This window comes from Macaca mulatta, chromosome 17 (assembly GCF_049350105.2).
Source record: "Macaca mulatta isolate MMU2019108-1 chromosome 17, T2T-MMU8v2.0, whole genome shotgun sequence".
NCBI lineage: Eukaryota > Metazoa > Chordata > Mammalia > Primates > Cercopithecidae > Macaca > Macaca mulatta.
The window spans coordinates 31,506,392-31,525,634 of NC_133422.1; the positions used below are offsets into that span (position 1 = coordinate 31,506,392).

The window sequence follows — 19,243 nt, forward strand, 5'->3', positions numbered from 1 at the left end:
AAACAACTCCAAAAGCCTATCACTTAACATGCTTAGTTGGTGCCTGAGTTGTAGTCCAGGGAAGCTAGGGGTACAGAAAGAAACCAGGTATTTGACCCATGAACAAGCTTAGGAAGCCACCAACATCTACATCCCAGTATACATTTGCTCTTCCATTTTCCTCACTGTCACAGTAAAAAGGAAAAAAAAAAAAAAAGAGAGAGTTACCAGGTCCTCATACACCCTTTAGTTTCCTAATCCCCAGCAGTTCTAACTTTGCCTTAGCTTTCTTTGTTTCTACCACAACTATACTGCAAAACTCTACTGTTGTGTTGCTATACATGTCATCTCCTAGTTTTCTGTTTCTGTTCTGTTTTCTATTTTTTAGAACATCATGATTGAGGCTGGGCACGGTGGCTCACGCTTGTGATCCCAGTACTTTAGGAGGCCGAGGTGGGCAGATCACTTGAGGTCAGGAGCTCAAGACCAGCCTGACCAACATGGTGAAACTCGTCTCTACTAAAAATACAAAAATTAGCCAGGTATGGTGGTGCATGCCTGTAATCCCAGCTACTCGGGAGGCTGAGGCAGGAAAATTGCTTTAACCGGGGAGGCAGAAGTTGCAGTGAGCCTGATATCATGCCACTGAACTCCAGCCTGGGCGACAGAGTGAGACTCCATCTCAAAAGAAAAAAAAAAAAAAAAAAAAAGAAAAGAAAATCATGATTGAAGTCACTCAAATTTTGCATATGCTCAAATAAATTCCCTCTTGGCTGTGGGAAAAACCCAGACAGAACATAGTGTAAGGGATTTGTAGTTGAAGCACAGAGGGGAATTGTTTTTAATATCAAATTTTTAAATGTATCAGATATTAAACTAATAAGAATATCACACTTGATCTTAGCCAAAAGGCCAAAAAATGATACAAATGGGAATTTGATGAGAACTTCAAAATGTAGCAAAGTTAAAGTTAATACAAGAGGTAAAGCCCTTCTTTGGCTACTCCATCTTTTTTATTCAATTCCTGGTACTTAGTGTGTATACTCTTCGCTGGTCCCTAAATACCACAATCTTTCAGTTTCAACCTGTGTGGGAATTTACCTACACATTTCATTTTAAAGCAACATATTTGGTATAAAATAAGGCCATTTGAAGTTGAAAAGATTAGATCGAATAAAAGCCACAGAAAATGCAAAAAATAAATGAAAAACTTTAAGAGAGGTAAGTCTTATATTTCATACCTGGGAACATCCTTAAGAAACTTAACGTCAAAAAAAATGTAAATGACATCAACCAGCAGGATAATCACAGTAATGGCAGTATCTAAAATATTCAGTAAATCAGAGAAATAATGCTGTCTCCTGTAATATAAAATGGAAAAATATGAGTTCATCTCCCCTGCAAGAAGAGACAGGAATATTTAAAGACCACAAACTATTAACTGATCCCCATTAAGAATTCTAGTTTCATAAATTATTTAAAATGCATGTTCTAGAGTAGACTAAGGGAAAAATATAACATTCGTGGGAACTTTTCAAACAATAAATTTATATTCATCATTTGACACATATATATGACTAAAGCACCAATATGGCAATTTAAGTATAGTAAGAGATATAACTAAATGCATATTAACCACCCTTATCATGGATGATGGGGTATCTCTGTCCCCTCAAGCATTTATCATTGTGTTACAAACAATCCAATTACACTCTTCCGATCATTTAAAAATGTACAATTATTATTGACTATAGTCACCCTGTTGTGCTAGCAAATAGTAGGTGTTATTCATTTTTTTCTATTTTTTCATACCCATTAACCATCCCCAGCTCCCCACCCCCAAACTCCTAGTACCATTCGCAGCCTCTGATAACCATCTTTCTACTCATGTCTATGAGTTCAACTGTTATCCTTTTTAGAGCCCACAAATAAGTGAGAACATGTGATGTTTGTCTTTCTGTGCCTGCCTTATTTCAGTTAACATAGTGATCTCCAGTTCCATCCATGTTGTTGCAAAAGGCAGGATCTCATTAGCTAAATAGAGCTAAGTATAGCTAAATAATAATATTAGCTAAGTATAGCTAAATAATACTCTCTTGTGTATATGTACTATTCTCTTTATCCATTCATCTGTTGATGAACACAGGTTGCTTCCAAACCTTAGCTCTCATGAACAGTGCTACAACCAACATGGGAATGCAGATTATCTCCTCTATGTACTGATTTCCTTTCTTGTGGGTATATACCCAGCAGTGGGATGTCTGGATCATATGGTGGCTCTATTTTTAGTTTTTTTAAGGAACCTCCAAACTGTTCCCCATAGTGGTTCTACTAATTTACAGTCCCATGAACAGTGTATGAGGGTTCTCTTATCTCCACGTTTGCCAGCATTTGTTATTGCCTGACTTTTGGATATAAGCCATTTTAGCCAGGGTGAGATGATATCTAATTGTAGTTTTCTACACTGTGAATTTCTCTAATGATCAATGTTAAGCACCTCTTAACATGCCTGTTTACCATCTGTATGTTTACTTTTGAGAAATGTCTATTCAAATCTTATGCTCATTTTAAAAAATCATATTATTAGATTTTTTTTTCCTATAGAGTTGTTTGAACTCCTTATATATTCTGGTTATTTATCCCTTCTTAGATGGGTATTTTGCAAATATTTTCTCCCATTCTGTGGGCTGTCTCTTCACTTTGTTAATTGTTTCCTTTGCTATGAAGAAGCTTTGTAACTTGATGTGATGCCATTTGTCCATTTTTGTTTTGGTTACCTGTGCTTGTGGGATATTGCTCAAGAAATTTTTGTTCAGACCAAAGTCCTGAAGATTCTTCCCGATGTTCTCTTATTATAGTTTCATAGTTTGAGGTCTTATCTTTAAGTCTTTAATCCATTTTGATTTGATTTTTGTATATGGTCAGAGGTAGGGGTCTAGTTACATTTTTCTGCATGTGGATATCCAGTTTTCCCAGAACCATATGTTGAAGAGACTTCCTTTTCCTCAATGTATGTTGTTGGCACATTGATTGAAAATGAGTTCACCATAGGTGTGTGGATTTGTTTCTGGGTTCTCTATACTTTTCCATTGGTCTATGTGTCTATGCCAGTGCCATGCTGTTTTGGTTACTATAGTTCTACAGTATAATTTAAAGTCAAGCAATATGATTCCTCCACCTTTGTTCTTTTTGCTTAGAAAAGCTGTTATTCTGGGTCTTTTGTGGCTCCATGTAAATTTTAGGATTGTTTTTTCTGTTTCTGTGAAGAATGTCATTGGTATTTTGATAGGGAGTGCATTGAATGCGTAAATTGCTTTGGATAGTATGGTCTTTTTAACAATATTGATTCTTCCAATTCATGAACATGGAATCTCTTTCCATTATGTGGTGTCCTTTTCAATTTCTTTCATCAGTGTTTTATCGTTGTCATTATAAAGATCTTTCACTTCTTTGGTTAAGTTAACTCCTAGGTTTTTAATTTTATTTGTGGCTATTGTAAATAGGATCACTTTTTAAAAGTCTTTTTCAGATGGTTTACTGTTGGCATATAATATGCTACTGATTTTTGTATGTTGATTTTGTATCCTGCAAATTTACTGAATTTATCAATTCTAATATTTTTTGTTGTGGAATCGTTAGCTTTTTCCAAATAAAATATATCATCTGCAAACACAAGGATAATTTTACTTTTTCCTTCCCAATTCAGATTTCTGTTTTTATTCCTTTTATTTCTTTATCTTCTATGATTGCTCCAGCTAGGACTTCTGGTACTCTGTTGAATAACACTGGTGAAAGTGGGCATCCTAGGTGTGTTCTAGATCTCAGAGGAAAGCTCTTCCATTTTTCCCCATTCAGTGTGATACTGACTGGGGTCTGTCATATATGGTTTTTATTATATTGAGCTGTGTTACTTCTATACCCAGTTTTTGTTTGTTTGTTTTGTTTTGTTTTGTTTTGTTTTTTTGAGATGGAGTCTCGCTCTGTCGCCCAGGCTAGAGTGCAGTGGCCGGATCTCAGCTCACTGCAAGCTCCGTCTCCTGGGTTTACGCCATTCTCCTGCCTCAGCCTCCCAAGTAACTGGGACTACAGATGCCCACCACCTCGCCTGGCTAGTTTTTTGTATTTTTTAGTAGAGACGGGGTTTCACCGTGTTAGCCAGGATGGTCTCGATCTCTTGACCTTGTGATCTGCCCGTCTCGGCCTCCCAAAGTGCTGGGATTACAAGCTTGAGCCACTGCGCCCGGCCCCAGTTTTTTTTAAGAGTGTTTATCATGAAGAAATGTTGAATTTTATCAAGCACTTTTTCAGCATTAACTGAAATGATCTTATGACTTTTATCCTTTATTATGTTGATATGATGTATCACTTTGGTTGATTTGTATATTTTGAACCATGCTTGCATCCCAGGGATAAATCCCATTTGTCATGATGAATGATCTCTCCAGTATATTGTTGAATTCAGCTTTCTAGTATCTTGTTGAGGATTTTTGCATCAATATTCATCAGATATATTGGCCTGTTGTCTTCTTTTTTTTTTGGAGGCAGAGTCTCACTCTGTCACCCAGGCTGGAGTGCATGTGCATCTTTCGTGATCTGGGCTCACTGCAACCTTCACCTCCCAGGTTCAAGTGATTGTCATGCCTCAACCTCCTGAGTAGGTGGGATTACAGGCACCTACCACCATGCCCAGCTAAGTTTTGTATTTTCAGTAGAGACGGGGTTTCACCATATTGGCCAGGCTGCTCTTGAACTCCTGACTTCATGTAATCCACCTGCTCCAGCCTCCCAAAGTGCTGGGATTGCAGGTGTGAGCCACCGCTCCCTGTCTTTCTTATTTCGATGCATCTTTGTCTGCTTTTGGTATCAGGGTAATACTGGCCTTGTGGAATGAGTTTGGAAGTATTCCCTCATCTTCTTCTGCTTTTTGGAATAGTTTAAGCAGGAGTGGTATTTGTTCTTCTTTAAATGTTTAGTAGAATTCAGCAGGGAAGCTATCGAGTCTCAGTATATATATAGGCTATATATGCTGGATGAATATATACTTAAATTTGTTATAGCCTCTTGCTGAATCGATCCCTTTATCATTATATAGTGACATTCTTTGTCTCTTCTTATCGTTTTTGTCTTCTTATCGTTTTTGTCTTGCAGTCTATTTTATCTGATACAAGGGTAGCTACTCCTGCTCTTTTTGGGTTTCTACTGGAATGGAATACATTTTTCCATTCTTTTATTTTCAGACTAATGGGAGACGACTGTTTCTTATAGGCAACAGATCGATGGGTCTTGTGTTTTTTGTTTCGTTTTGTTTTTGTTTTTACTTTCATTTATTTATTTATTTATTTTTGAGGTGGAGTCTTGCTCCATTACCAGGCTGGAGTGCAGTGGAATGATCTCAGCTCATTGCAACCTCCGTCTTCCGGGTTCAAGTGATTTTCCTGCCTCAGCCTCCTGAGTAGCTGGGACTACAGGTGTGCACCACCAGGCCCACCTAATTTTTGTATTTTTAGTAGAGATGGGGTTTCACCATGTTGGCCAGGATTGTCTTCATCTCTTGACCCTGTGATCCACCTGCCTCAGCCCCCCAAAGTGCTGGGATTACAGGCGTGAGCCACCGTACCTGGCCGGGTCTTGTTTTTTCATCCATTCAGCCATTCTGTCTTTTGATTGAAAAGTTTAATCTGCTGACATTCAATGTTATTATTGACAAGCAAGGACTTACTCTTGCCATTTTGTTAATGGTTTTCCGGTTGTTTTGTAGTCTTCTCTTCCTTCTTTCCTCCCTGTCTTCCATTAGTGAAGGTAATTTTCTCTGGTGATATAATTTAGTTTCATGTTTCTTATTTTTTGTGTATCCATTGTATTTTTTTGGTTTGAGGTTACCATGAGGCTTGCAAATACTATCTTATAACCCATTATTTTAAGCTTATAAAATAACACTGTTTGCATAAACAAAAAAGTAATAAGAAAACTAATACAAACTCTACAACTTAGTCTCATTTCTTTTTAACTATTTGTTATTTCGATTTATATCTTATTATAACATTTATGTCTTGAAAAGTTGTTGTAGTTAATGTTTTTGATTGGCTCATAGTTTAATCTCTCTACTTAGAATAAGAGTAGTTTATACACCATAGTTAGTGTTATAACATTCTGTATTTTTCTGTGTATTTACTATTACCAGTGAGGTTTATACCTTCAGGTAGTTACTTATTGCTCATTAATGTCCTTGTCTTTCTGACTGAAGTACTCCCTTTAGCATTTCTTCTAGCACAGGTCTGGTGTTGATGAAATCCCTCAGCTTCTGCTTGTGTGGAAAAGTCTTTATTTCTCCTTCACTTTGAAGGATATTTTCACTGAATATATTGTTCTAGGGTAAATGTTTTGTTTCCATCAGCATTTTCAATACGTCATGCCACTCTCTCCTGGCCTGAGACATTTCTGTTAAAATGTCTGCTGCCAGCTGTATTGTAACTCCATTGTATATTATTGGTTTCTTTTCTCTTGCTGCTTTTAAGATCCTTTCTTTATCCTTGATCTTTGGAGTGTGATTATTAAATGCCTTGAGGTAGTCTTCTTTGAGTTAAATCTGCTTGGCATTTTATAACTTTCTTCTACTGGGATATTGATACCTTTCTGTAGGTTTGGGAAGTTCTGTTACTATCCCTTTGAATAAACTTTCTAACTGCCCCCTCTCTACACCTCCTCTTTAAGGCCAATATCACTTAGATTTGCCCTTTGGATGCTATTTTCTACATTCAGTAGGCATGCTTCACTGTTTTTTATTCTTTCCTTTGTCTCCTCTATGTATTTTGAAATAGCCTGCCTTCAAGCTCATTAATTCTTTCTTCTGCTTCATCAATTCTGCTATTAAAAGACTCTAATACATTCTTCAGTATGCCAATTACATTCTTTGGTTCCAGAATTTCTGCTTGATTATTTTAAATTATTTCTATATCTTTGTTAAACTTATCTAACAGAATTATGATTTTTTTCTCTGTGTTATCTTAAATTTCTTTGAGTTTCCTCACCACGGCTGTTTTGATTTCTCTGTCTGAAAGGTCACATATCTGTTTCTCCAGGATTGGCCTCTAGTGTCTTATTGAGTTCATTTGGTGAGGTCATGTTTTCCTGGATAGTGTTCATGGTAGCAGATGTCCTTTGGTGTCTAGGCATTGAAGAGTTAGGTATTTATCGTAGTTTTCACTGTCAGGGCTTATTTGTACCTATCTTTCTGGGGAAGGCTTTCCAGATATTGGAAAGAACTTGGCTATTGTGATCTAAGTTGTATCTGCTTTAGGGGGCACCCTAAGCCTCCTAAACTCTGTAGTTCTTGCAGACTCATGTGGTACTGCCTTAATGGTCTTAGACAACATCCAGGATAATTCTCTGGGTTACCAAAAAGAGAGTCTTGTTCTCTTCCCTTAATTTCTCCCAAACAAACAGAGTCTTCCTCTCTGTTCTGACTCACCGTGACACAAACACCCCTGTGGCCACCACTACTATAGCTGCATTAGGTCGATGTGAAGCCAGCACAGCACTGGGTCTTGCCCAAAACCTGCTGTAACCACTCCCTAGCTATTGCATAAGTTTGCTGAAGCCCTGGGGCTCTACGATCATCACATGGTAAAAACAGCCAGGCCTGTGTCCTTCCCTTCAGGATGGCAAGTTCTCCCAGGCTCCGGGTGAGTCCAAAGGTGCTGGGAATCAGGGCCTAGATCAAAAACTTATAATTCTACCTGGTGTTTTATTGTGCTATGGCTGAGCTGGTTGAGCTGTCACTCAAACCACAAGATGCAGTCCTCCCCACTCTTTCCACCCCTCTCCAAAAGCAGAGGAGCATCAATCTATGGCTACCAAACTCAAACACAGGCCATGGGGGGTACTGCCAGACTACCACCAAGGTTCTCCTAAGGCCCAAAGGCTTTTAAATCAGCTTGAGGTGAATCCTCTTGTTCCTTCTTTTTGGGGGGGGCGCGGTGGGGTCAGAGTCTCACCCTGTCACCCAGGCTCGAGTGAAATGGCACAATCTCGGCTCACTGCAACCTCCGCCTCCTGGGTTCAAACAATTCTCCTGCCTCAGCCTCCCGAGTAGCTGGGATTACAGGCTCCCGCCACCACACCCAGCTGATTTTCGTATTTTTAGTAGAGACAGGGTTTCACCATCTTGGCCAGGTTGGTCTCGGACTCCTGACCTCGTGATCCACCCGCCTTGGCCTCCCAAAGCGCTTCTTAGAAAAGTACAAAATAGCTTTATGCATTATCAAAATAATCAAACTTACCCTTCTACAAATACTCGAAGAAGAACATCCATGAGAAAAAATAAGGCAATAGCTAGAGAAATAGAACGATACTCCAAAGGAATATAAACGTTGCTATCAGTGAAAATTAGGTCAGCAAAGATCAGAGCCACATCCAATAAGACCAGGAAAACTCCAAATATTCTACAATAAATAAATAAATAAATAAATAAATAAATAACAGCAAAGATAAAGGGGCTTGTGTCCCTATAGTTATACTATATTTAGGCCAATGATCGGGTACGAAAATGTTATTATTTAGTATTAAACTGCCCAGTGGCAGGAAAAACTGTAATGTTATAGAATCTCAGAAACTGAATCAGTGTTTTCATCCGATAGAAGCAGTTCTTAATAAAAAAAATTCCCACCAAACCACTTCACAAGATGTTATCATGCCTTTTTATAGTAGAAACATCACACTAACACCTCAAGAGAGAAAAGTAAAATTGAATTAAAATTACCTGTGTCTGTTTGTAAACTCTTCTTAAAATTTGAGAATTTCATAAGAAGTTTATACCCATTTCTCATAAAAAAATAAAATCTTATCAATCTTGATAATTCTTAAGAATTTATTAATAAAAACCAAATGAAAGCATGAGTAACATAAGTTCTTAAAAAGACCAAGTTTTTTGTCAGTGACATTTTCAAAAGTACATGACTACATATTTAGGGACGATTCTAGTACAGTGATGGGTACATGAGAAAGAATTCAATTCCATACGTATTTATAGTACTGAACTCTAAAGTACCTCCTGAAACTTGCTGTTACATATTCTAAATACATTCCCCATAAATTGTTTACATTATTTGCCTAATCTATGAAGATGAATTCATCTTCAAAGTACTTTTCAAAAAGTTGCAGCTCAAGTTAAAATATCATTAATTCAAAAGGGAACAATTATATTGTGTAAATCTATATCATATTGAATAAATCTATATCATAGTATGAAATCTTACTCTTATGTAGAGAAGAGTCTAAGTAAATTGTTTCCAGAATTAAAGAGTAATTATGGATGTATAAGGTACTTAATAAAACACGTTACTTATAATTATAGAATTTTAACACTCGATTTTCATTAACTTTACTTGTGCAGATGGAAGAAAAATAATATTAATGTTACTATTAATCTTAGGCAAAAGCCATTTCTTTGCAAGTCTTAAAGTTGAGCTTAAACCAAACTTCCATGATAAATTAGTTTACATTAGATGGGGCACATAGCTACTTAGCAACTGATGAACAAGAAATGCTTTTTGGTTTTGTTTTTTATTTCGGTCTTTCTCATTGAAATACTAAGTATATATATATATACATCTCACTCTGTCACCCGGGCTGCAGTGCAATAGCGTGATCTCGGCTCACTGCAATCTCCACCTCCCAGATTCAAGCGATTCTTCCACCTAGGCCTCCCGAGTAGCTGGGATTACAGGCACCTGCCATCATGCCCGGCTAATTTTTGTATTTTTAATAGAGACGGGGTTTCACCATGTTAGCCAGGCTGGTCTTGAACTCCTGATCTCAGGTGATCTGCCCGTCTCAGCCTCCCAGAGGGCTGGGTTTACAGGTGTGAGCTATTGCACCCGGCCAAGTCTCAGATATATTTAATACGTGGTGTTTTTTATGCATTTAAGTCTCAGGTATATTTAATACATGGTGTTTTCTATGTCTCACATACCCAATTGCAAAGGATGATACAATTGAATGAACAATTTTCTTAATCTTGTTGCTGCAAAAAGAAGCAAAAATAAAATTAATCAGGTTTCTTCTAACCTATATCATAAATTTAACCAAAAAACAAAGGCCTTTATAAATATAATGTTAAAGGACAATTATTCAGAAGTTATATAACAAAATGCTTTTTAATAAAAACTAAAATGTTATCCTTTCTGCTCCCTGAGTATTTTACTTTCCTATCCAGAATATATGTGAATAAGACAGTAAACTTTGGATGTTTAGTAACGTTTCCATTGCATGCAAAGCCCCAACTCCAACTTTATGGCAATACTAAACTTAAACTTGTGGTCATCAACTCAAGGAATATAGCATGAAAACAGAAAAGAGTGGTAGAAGAGAACTGTATTTTAATGCCAGCCTGGGCAAGTCATCAAACTTTGGCCAGATCTCAGTTTCCACAGCAATAAAGTAAGGTATTTCAAGGATGAGCATAGGGAGTAAATGATGCTCTTATCATCTCTTTGAGACTAGACACCTAGTGAACAGATACACATTAGTGAGAGCTGCATTTGACGTTGCATATGAACTGCAGAGGTAAGACATTTCAGTAAGATATACTTCAAAGGAGAAACACCCAAAAGACTGGGCTCCTTCCATTAATCCAAGAAAGGAGAACCCGCTTGATGGAGCCTCCAGTAATGCCTCATTTTACCTTATGGCTGAAGACAAGGTAGCTAATGAGGAACAATTTTTTGTCCTTACTGAAGCCTCCTATTTTGGAGGCTCTTTAGGAGGAGAAGCCTCCGACATAGCAGGCATCAGTAGGAAAACCCTTCAGGAAGTTTCTGGCATACTGAAGTCTCCAACACAGGACTCAAATTTCACCGTGAGAGGCATGAATCCTAAAACAATGCTCCCAGTCTGTGCCTAAGACTGGAGAACAAAGAGGACAGATACTGAGGAGAACTGGGGCACTGCCAAAATTGGCCTTTGACATGAACAGACATTTCTCAAAAGAAGACATACATGTGGCCAAGAAGCATACGAAAAATAGCTCAATATCACAGATTAGAGAAATGCAAATCAAAACCACATGAGATGCCATTTCATACCAGACAATAGTCAGAATGGCTATTATTAAAGAGTCAAAAAATAACAGATGCTGGCTAGGTTGCAGAGAAAAGGGAACACTTATACAATGTTGGTGGGAGTGTGAATTAGTTCAACCATTGTAAAAAGCAGTGTGGGGATACCTCGAAGAGCTAAAAGCAGAACTACTATTTGACTGAGCAATCCCATTACCTAGAGGAATAGAAATCATTCTACTGTAAAGACATATGCATGTAAATGTTCACTGCAGCACTATTTACAATAGTAAAGACATGGAATCAACACAAGTACCCATCAATGACAGATTGGATAAAGAAAATGTGGTACATATACACCCTGGAATACTATGCAGCCATAAAAAAGAATGAGATCAGCCAGGCACGGTGGCTCACACCTGTAATCCCAGCACTTTGGAAGGCCGAGGTGGGCAGATCACAAGGTCAGGAGATAGAGACCACACTGGCTAACACAGTGAAACCCTGTCTCTACTAAAAATACAAAATAAATTAGCCGGGTGTGGTGGCAGGCACCTGTAGTCCCAGCGACTTGGGAGGCTGAGGTAGGAGAATGGCATGAATGCGGGAGGCAGAGCTTGCAGTGAGCTGAGATTGTGCTACTGCACTCCAGCCTGGGTGACAGAGCGAGACTCTGACTCAAAAAAAAAAAGAAAAAAAAGAGAATGAGATCATGTCTCTTGTGGGAACGTGGATGGAGCTAGAGGCAATTATCCTTAGCAAACTAGTGCAGAAAGTGAAAATCAAACACTGAATGTTCTCATCTGTAAGTGGTAGCTAAATGATAAGGATGTAAGAACAAAAGGAGGGAAACAAACACTGGGGTCTACTGAAGCAGGGAGGGTAGGAGGAGAGAGACAAGCAAAAAAGATCACTATTTGGGTACTGAGCTTAATACCTGGGTGATGAAATAATATGTAAAACAAACCTCCCTGACATGTGTTTACCTATGTAACAAACTTTCACATGTACCTCCAAACCTAAAATAAAAGTTAAAAAAACAAAATTGGCCTTTGATGAATGATGTTAACCTGAGATAAAGGAAATCCCCAATCCTTCTAAACTTCCCCTCCTCCACCTGGACCCACCACCTCTACCCAGGCTTAGAAAGTTAAGGCTGATGTAGACAGAGGATCAACTGGCCAAAAGGGGCAAATTCTTTCCTGAAGTTGCCATTCTCTTACAAGAACCTCTGATCCCACACAGCCTACTGGATCTCTGGGTATCAAGGAAATGTCATCCATCTGAATTCACTTGACAATATGACCATACAGAACCAAGCCTGACAGATCATGAAGGCATGAAGGAGTGGCTTGGGTAGTTGTAGCCCCTTCAATCTGTTTCAGTGTCCCCTGAAACTATACCAAGTAAATATACAATTGAGACTTTTTTGGTTTAAAAAGTGTATTATGTAAATGCAGCTTCAAGCAGTTACGTGTAGAGTTTGCAGGGAAATAGCTATGACTCAGTAAATCTATATCCAGGAAAAGTACCATTCACATTTCAGAGCAACAGACAGACACTCCAACATGCAACAACTCAAAGCATAGCCTCTATGTACCTTTCCTAAAAACAATTACTCAAAGTGCTTGAGTCAGATGAGCAATGAATCAAAATGAAGAACACAGAAATAAGGAAGATGACTTACAGAGAAAAGATGATAAATAATATAAACTCAGAAGTAAGTCTAAATAAATCTGGTAATGTAGCATAAAAACGTAGTACGTGAAAATGTAAATAAATGATTGTAAAAGTAAAGACAATATAAAATTACCAATAATAGTATTGATTTAAATTCTCGGCATTATTACACTAGGATTCAAGGTTTGGAAGAAGATAGAAGTAAAGGCAGATTGCATTTCCTATCTTTTACAAGTACAAGTCCAGTTTTATTCTCGATATTGATGGAGAAAAATGGTATAATTATGTTTTCTAAATATTTAAATATAAACATGGATAGACTAGAAATGGGCTTCTGACTTGCATATCAGTAAAAAATGAAAGGGATAAAAACAAATCAATTACTAGCAAATTTAAAAAGAAAATATCAAAGTATTTTTCATAAAGAAAAAGTAAGATAATAAAGCCAAACATACCAGAAATCATAAATACAGACATATTACTCTCATCTTCCATATTGAGAAATACTCTCAGATAACTTTAAAATTAAAGGCAATACATGCTATACACAAGAGACAAAAACTAAATTGAAATGACAGTTTAAAAATAAAGAGATGGAGGCTGGGTGCAGTGGCTCACGCGTGTAATCCCAGCACTTTGGGAGGCCGAGGCGGGTGGATCACGAGGTCAAGAGATCAAGACCATCCTAGCCGACATGGTGAAACCCCATCTCTACTAAAAATACCAAAAATTAGCTGGGCATGGTGGTATACACCTGTAGTCTCAGCTATGCGGGAGGCTGAGTCAGAAGAATGGCTTGAACCCGGGAGGTGGAGGTGGCAGTGAGCCAAGATCACGCCAGTGCACTCCAGCCTGGCCACAGAGTCAGACTCCATCTCAGAAAAAAAAAAATGAGAAAAAGATATGAGATACTAAACTTAAAACACTGAAAGTTCCAATATTAATATCAAAGTTGAATTCAAAGCACAAATATTAACTATGACCATGACTTATTTTTTATCAATAGAAGGTGGAAGCTACATGACACTTTTTGTGGGAAGTCAGGGACCCTGAACAGAGGGACCAGCTGAAGCCGCGGCAGAAGAACATAAATTGTGACGATTTCATGGACATTTATTAGTTCCCCAAGTTAGTACTTTTATAATTTCTTACACCTGTCTTTACTGTAATCTCTGAACATAAATTGTGAAGATTTCATGGACACTTAACACTTCCCCAATCAATACTCTTGTGTTTTCCTATGCCTGTCTTTACTTTAATCTCTTAATCCTGTCACCTTCTTCATAAACTGAGGAGGATGAATGTTGCCTCAGGACCCTGTGATTGTGTCAACTGCACAAACTGTTTGTAGAGCATGTGTGTTTGAACAATATGAAATCTGGGCATCTTAAAAAAAGAACAGGATAACACCAATGTTCAGTGAACAAGAGAGGTAACTTTGAATGGCCGCTGGTGAGCTAGACAAAACAGAGCTATATTTCTCCTCTTTCAAAAGCAAATCGGAGAAATACCGCTGAATTCTTTTTCTCAGCAAGGAACACCCCTGAGAAAGAGAATGCACCCTGAAGGTAGCCTTATAGATGGCCCCTTTTAAGGCGTGCCGTCTTTTGTGGTTGAAGCCCAAGGGATGAAATAAGCCCCAGTCTCCTGTAGTGCTCCCAGGCTTATTAGGAGGAGGAAAATTCCCGCCTAATACATTTTGGTCAGACAGGTTGTCTGCTCTCAAACCCTGTTTCCTGATAAGATGTTATCAACGACAATGCGTGCCCGAAACTTCATTAGCAATTTTAATTTCGCCTCATCCGGTAGTCCTGTCATCCCGTCCTGCCTCCATTTGCTTTGTGATATTTCATTACCTTAGGAAGTATGTGATCTCTGTGACCCACACCCTATTTGTGCACTCCCTCCCCTTTTGAAAATCGCTAATAAAAACTTGCTGGTTTTACGGCTTGGGGAACATCACGGATCCTGCCGATGTGTGATGTCTCCCCCAGATACCCAGCTTTAAATTTCTCTCTCTTGTGCTCTTTCCCTTTATTTCTCAACCCAGCCGAGACACTGAGGAAATAGAAAAGAACCCACGTTAAACATCGGGAGCGGGTTCTCCCGATAGACACTAACAAGACCATTTTTAATGAAATGGGATTTGTATTGAGGGCAGGTGCTGTCTCTCCCACAGGACACATTTGTCTCTGGTACAGACTGGCAGTATGGAGATGGCCATGACGCAAAGCACTGAAAACACTGCACTGACTCTCTGGTCTTCCTGCTCTCACTCTAGATCACTAAAACAGGGTAAGGACAATACAGGGGGATGATATTTTGATGCTGTGAAAACTATTCGTCACACAGGAGAAAAGTACATTTCTACACGTTATACCTTAAGACAAAGTAAATTCAGGGCAGCTATTTTATTTAAATAAAGAAAATAAATTCAAAACAGAAATCTTGGTGAATATATTTAAAATCTTGGGGTAGAGAAGGTCATAGTTAATATTTGTGCTTTGAATTCAACTTTGGATTTTTTTTTCTGAGAATAACATTAAAGGCATGAATCACAAAGAAAAGAACAGGTACATTGGATTATATGAAGATTAAACACTTTTATATAGTGAAAAGCAAGACAACCTAGGAGAAATTACTTATATTACATAAAATAGAAAAAGGATCAACAGATTTAACTTTTCAGTCTGAAGACAGAAAAGCACCCCAATTTTAATTGGGCAAAGGTACTTTGGAAATGATGAAATATTAACTGAAAAAAGCATAAATGAAGGTATGTCAAGGAATGTGCATTAGAACAAACATATTTACTAATATCAAAGAAATCAATGATGGCTAGCATTAAGTATTGGAGGAGAGAAATGTACACTTTTGCATCTTGATGTTCAAGCACATACCAATATCAATAGTGTCACAAGCATTCCCTTTGACACAGGATTTCCACTTCTGAGAATTTGTAATAAACAAATAACCAACAATATGCAAAGATTTAGCCTCAAATATATTCATTTTTTGTAACAGTAAAAACTTGTAAAAAACGTAATTGTTCAGCAATATCTATTAAATGAATTATAACACATCTACACCATGCAGTATTACACAACTATTACAAATAATGTTGTAAGTGCACATGAATATACATTAAAAAGAAAACATAGACATGATGCCATTAAGTAATAAAGTTATTTACAAAAGAATATAAGTATGGTCTCGTATCTGTAAACATAAAAATGTATAGGCTTAAAGAACTTAGAAGTTCATGTATCAAAGTTTAAGAATGACTAAATGTGGATAGATTTGTTGATTGTATTTTCTGATTTTCCTTTCATAAACTCTTATGTTGTTTTCAGTTTTTGGCACAAAACCTATTTACAGAGCTACAGAATTTTCAAAGTGTTTTTGCATGTTATTTTAGTTTTATTACTAATTTTTTACAGTACAATATCCACTACATAGAAAGCATTATAACCAGTTTACATTTGAATAATCTAAAAGTTAAACAGGTTTAGTGACTTGTTGAGTATCAGGTGAATGAATACATGATGTCAAAGCCAAGCACTGATTCCAGCTTTTACTATAAATCCAAGATCATCCCCCTGGTATGAAACACCAGTGATTCTCACAGGGACTACTGCCAATTCCTCCTATGTCTATGCAATGAGACTTTGTAACTTAAACATAAAACAAAACAAAAACCTGCTTTATTTTGTTTGGAGTGGGGAAAGAAAAAGGAAATGCTTGCCTTGCTCAGTCTGTCTAGTTTTCCCTCAGCCCTGGGCAGCTCCATTACAGAAAATGTATAGCTAGTATGCAGACACACAGTTTAGTTAAGTGGTGCCGTGAATTCTTCATTGATGGCCCATGATAAAAATTTCTAGAAAATGAAAACTCAGGGTAATATGAAGAACTATTTGTATTGCCCTCTGTTTCCCATGTAATCTTTGTTTAGACACCAACAGCTTACAACCATGATGAGTTAACTTCCTCTATGGCAGTACTTCCTCTCCAATATTGACACAAGCTGGTGAATGGTTACACAACTGGGCAAGAAAGAAGCAGACGAAAAATCTCCTGAATATGTCTGCAGTTCAGGCACAAGCCAGTTTAAGAATGTATTCTCTCATTACAGTGAGTACATGGTAAAATGCCTTCAGGTCAGTGCAATAGGAAGTACTCAGTACTCTAGTGAGATTAGAAACAGAGAAGAATAAAATCCCAATGAGCATAAAGAGGTCTTTAGTCAGCAAAACATGTTTGCTTTTGCTATCAATACCATTTGCTCATAGGTGAAATCTACAAAACTGGGAATCACACATGATCCAGTACAAATGAGAAAGGTTCGCTATTGATGAGTAAGTAGCATTCTGCATTCCTGTTTTCTTTTAAAATAAAAAAACTTCTCATGAAGTTAATTTCTTCTAAGGAGACTTTTTACATTTTCAAGCTGGAAGAACATTTATTCCTGAATGGATGGATTTTTTTTTTCAAAATAATACTTGTCTAAGTATTCAATTGGAATAAATATGGTGTACTCTCCCACCCATGCATTTTGATACCCTTCTATAGTTTCCCTTTTTCCTTCTTGCCTCAGCGTAAGCCCTGTTTAACTAAAGAAAAGAGATCCATCAATGGCTCCCTCCTTTCAGACTTCAAACTGACTTACTCATATGAAGCGACATATTCAGCATTTTCATAATCTTCAAACCTGGAAAGCCGTTCTGACACACTTTAGCCACCAAAAAAATGCAAAAATATATCATTAGATATTTGCTACACAAAACAGTGATGAAGAATTTATTTGAATAACAAGAATTCCATGAATCTAAAGGATATAGTAAACACCACTTAGCTCACTGGAAGACCTAACATTTAAGAAAGAAAATTACAATCATTAACCAGAAACTCTGTTCTCATGGATACTCCCAACACTGAATTTTGCATATTTTTCTCTTCTTTTCTCTCTCTCTCTCTTTCTATACATGTATATAAAGATATATAAAAGAATACATATAGTTATAGAATACATAAATGTGTATAGACATATCGCAAAGACATTGTGGGTTTCATTCTAGACCACTGCAATAAAGCAAAAACTGCATCAAGTGACTCACACAAATGTTTTAGTTTCCCTATGCATATAAAAGTTATGATTATACTACACTGTAGTCTGTTAAGTGTGCAACGGCATTATGTCTAAAAAAATTATGTACATACCTTAATGTAAAACTACTTTATTGGTTTAAAATATGCTAATGATCACCTGAGCCTTTAGCAAATCATAATCTTTTTGCTGGTGGAGGGCGTTGCCTCCATGTTGATGGCTGCTGGCAGATCAGAGTCATGGTTGCCAATGGCTGGGGTGGCTGAGGCAATTTCTTAAAATAAGACAACAACGAACTTCACTGTATCAAATGACTCTTCCTTTCACAAGTGATTTCTCTGTAACATGTGATGCCATTTGATAGCATTTTATCCACAGTAGAACTGTTTTCAAAATTGGAGTGAATCCTCTCAAATCCTACCACTACTTTATCAACTATACTTTATTTATATAGAATGAGTTAGGAAGACTTTCCTCTGCTTTAATTTTTTGCAATAGTGTAAGAATTGATATTAGTTTATTTTTTAAACTAGGTAGAATTAAGCGGTGAAGTCATCAGATCCTGGACTTTGTTGAAAGTCTTTTTGTTACTGATTCAACCTCATTACTTCTTTTTGGTCTGTTCAGGTTTTCGATTTCTTCTTGGTTTAGTCTCAGTAGGTTGTATGGGTCGAGGATTTTATCCACTTCCTCTAGGTTTTCAAATTTATTGTAGAGTTGTTCATAACAGTGTCTAATAATCCTTTTGATTTCTGTCATATCTGTTGTGAGGTCTCTTTTCTTGTTTCTGATTTTATTTATATGGGTCTTTTCTTTTTCTTAGTCTAGCTGACAGTTTGTTGATATTTTTAAACCTGCTTTTTGTTGTTAACCTTTTGTAAATCTTGCCTCAATTTTCTTTATTTCTGTTTGGTCTTTATTATTCATTTCCTTTTAATAATTTGGGATTTGGTTTGTTCTTACCATAGTAGTTTCTTGAGGTAGAATTGTTAGGTAGTTTATTGGAAATTTTTCTAGTTTTTTGATCCAGGTGTTTATTGCTATGAACATGCTTCCTAACCTTCAAAGTTATTATTGGTAGGTGAGGAGTTACTTCTGACATTTTATTGTTTTCTGGTTGTTTTGTATGTTTTGTTCCTTTCTGCCTCTCTGTTTACTTTTGTAGTTGGGTAGTTGTCTGTAGTAATAAGGTTTCATCCCTTTCTCTTTCTCTTTTATGTATTGACTCTACCAGCAATGTTTAAAATTTTACATGTTTTTATGATGGTAGTTATCATCTTTTTACTTCCAGAAGTAAGACTCCCTTGGGCATTTCTTGTAAGGCTGGTCTAGTGGTGATGAATTATCTTGGTTTTTGTTTATCTGTGACAGATGTTATGTCTTCTTCATTTGTAAAGGATAGCTGCACTGGGTATAATATTCTCGG

General features: G+C 37.1%; 1 pseudogene; it reads right to left on the reverse strand.

Moving 5' to 3' along the window:
- Positions 1-791: 791 nt before the first annotated feature.
- Positions 792-903, reverse strand: LOC114673640 (U2 spliceosomal RNA; annotated as a pseudogene).
- Between the last annotated feature and the right edge of the window lie 18,340 nt (positions 904-19,243).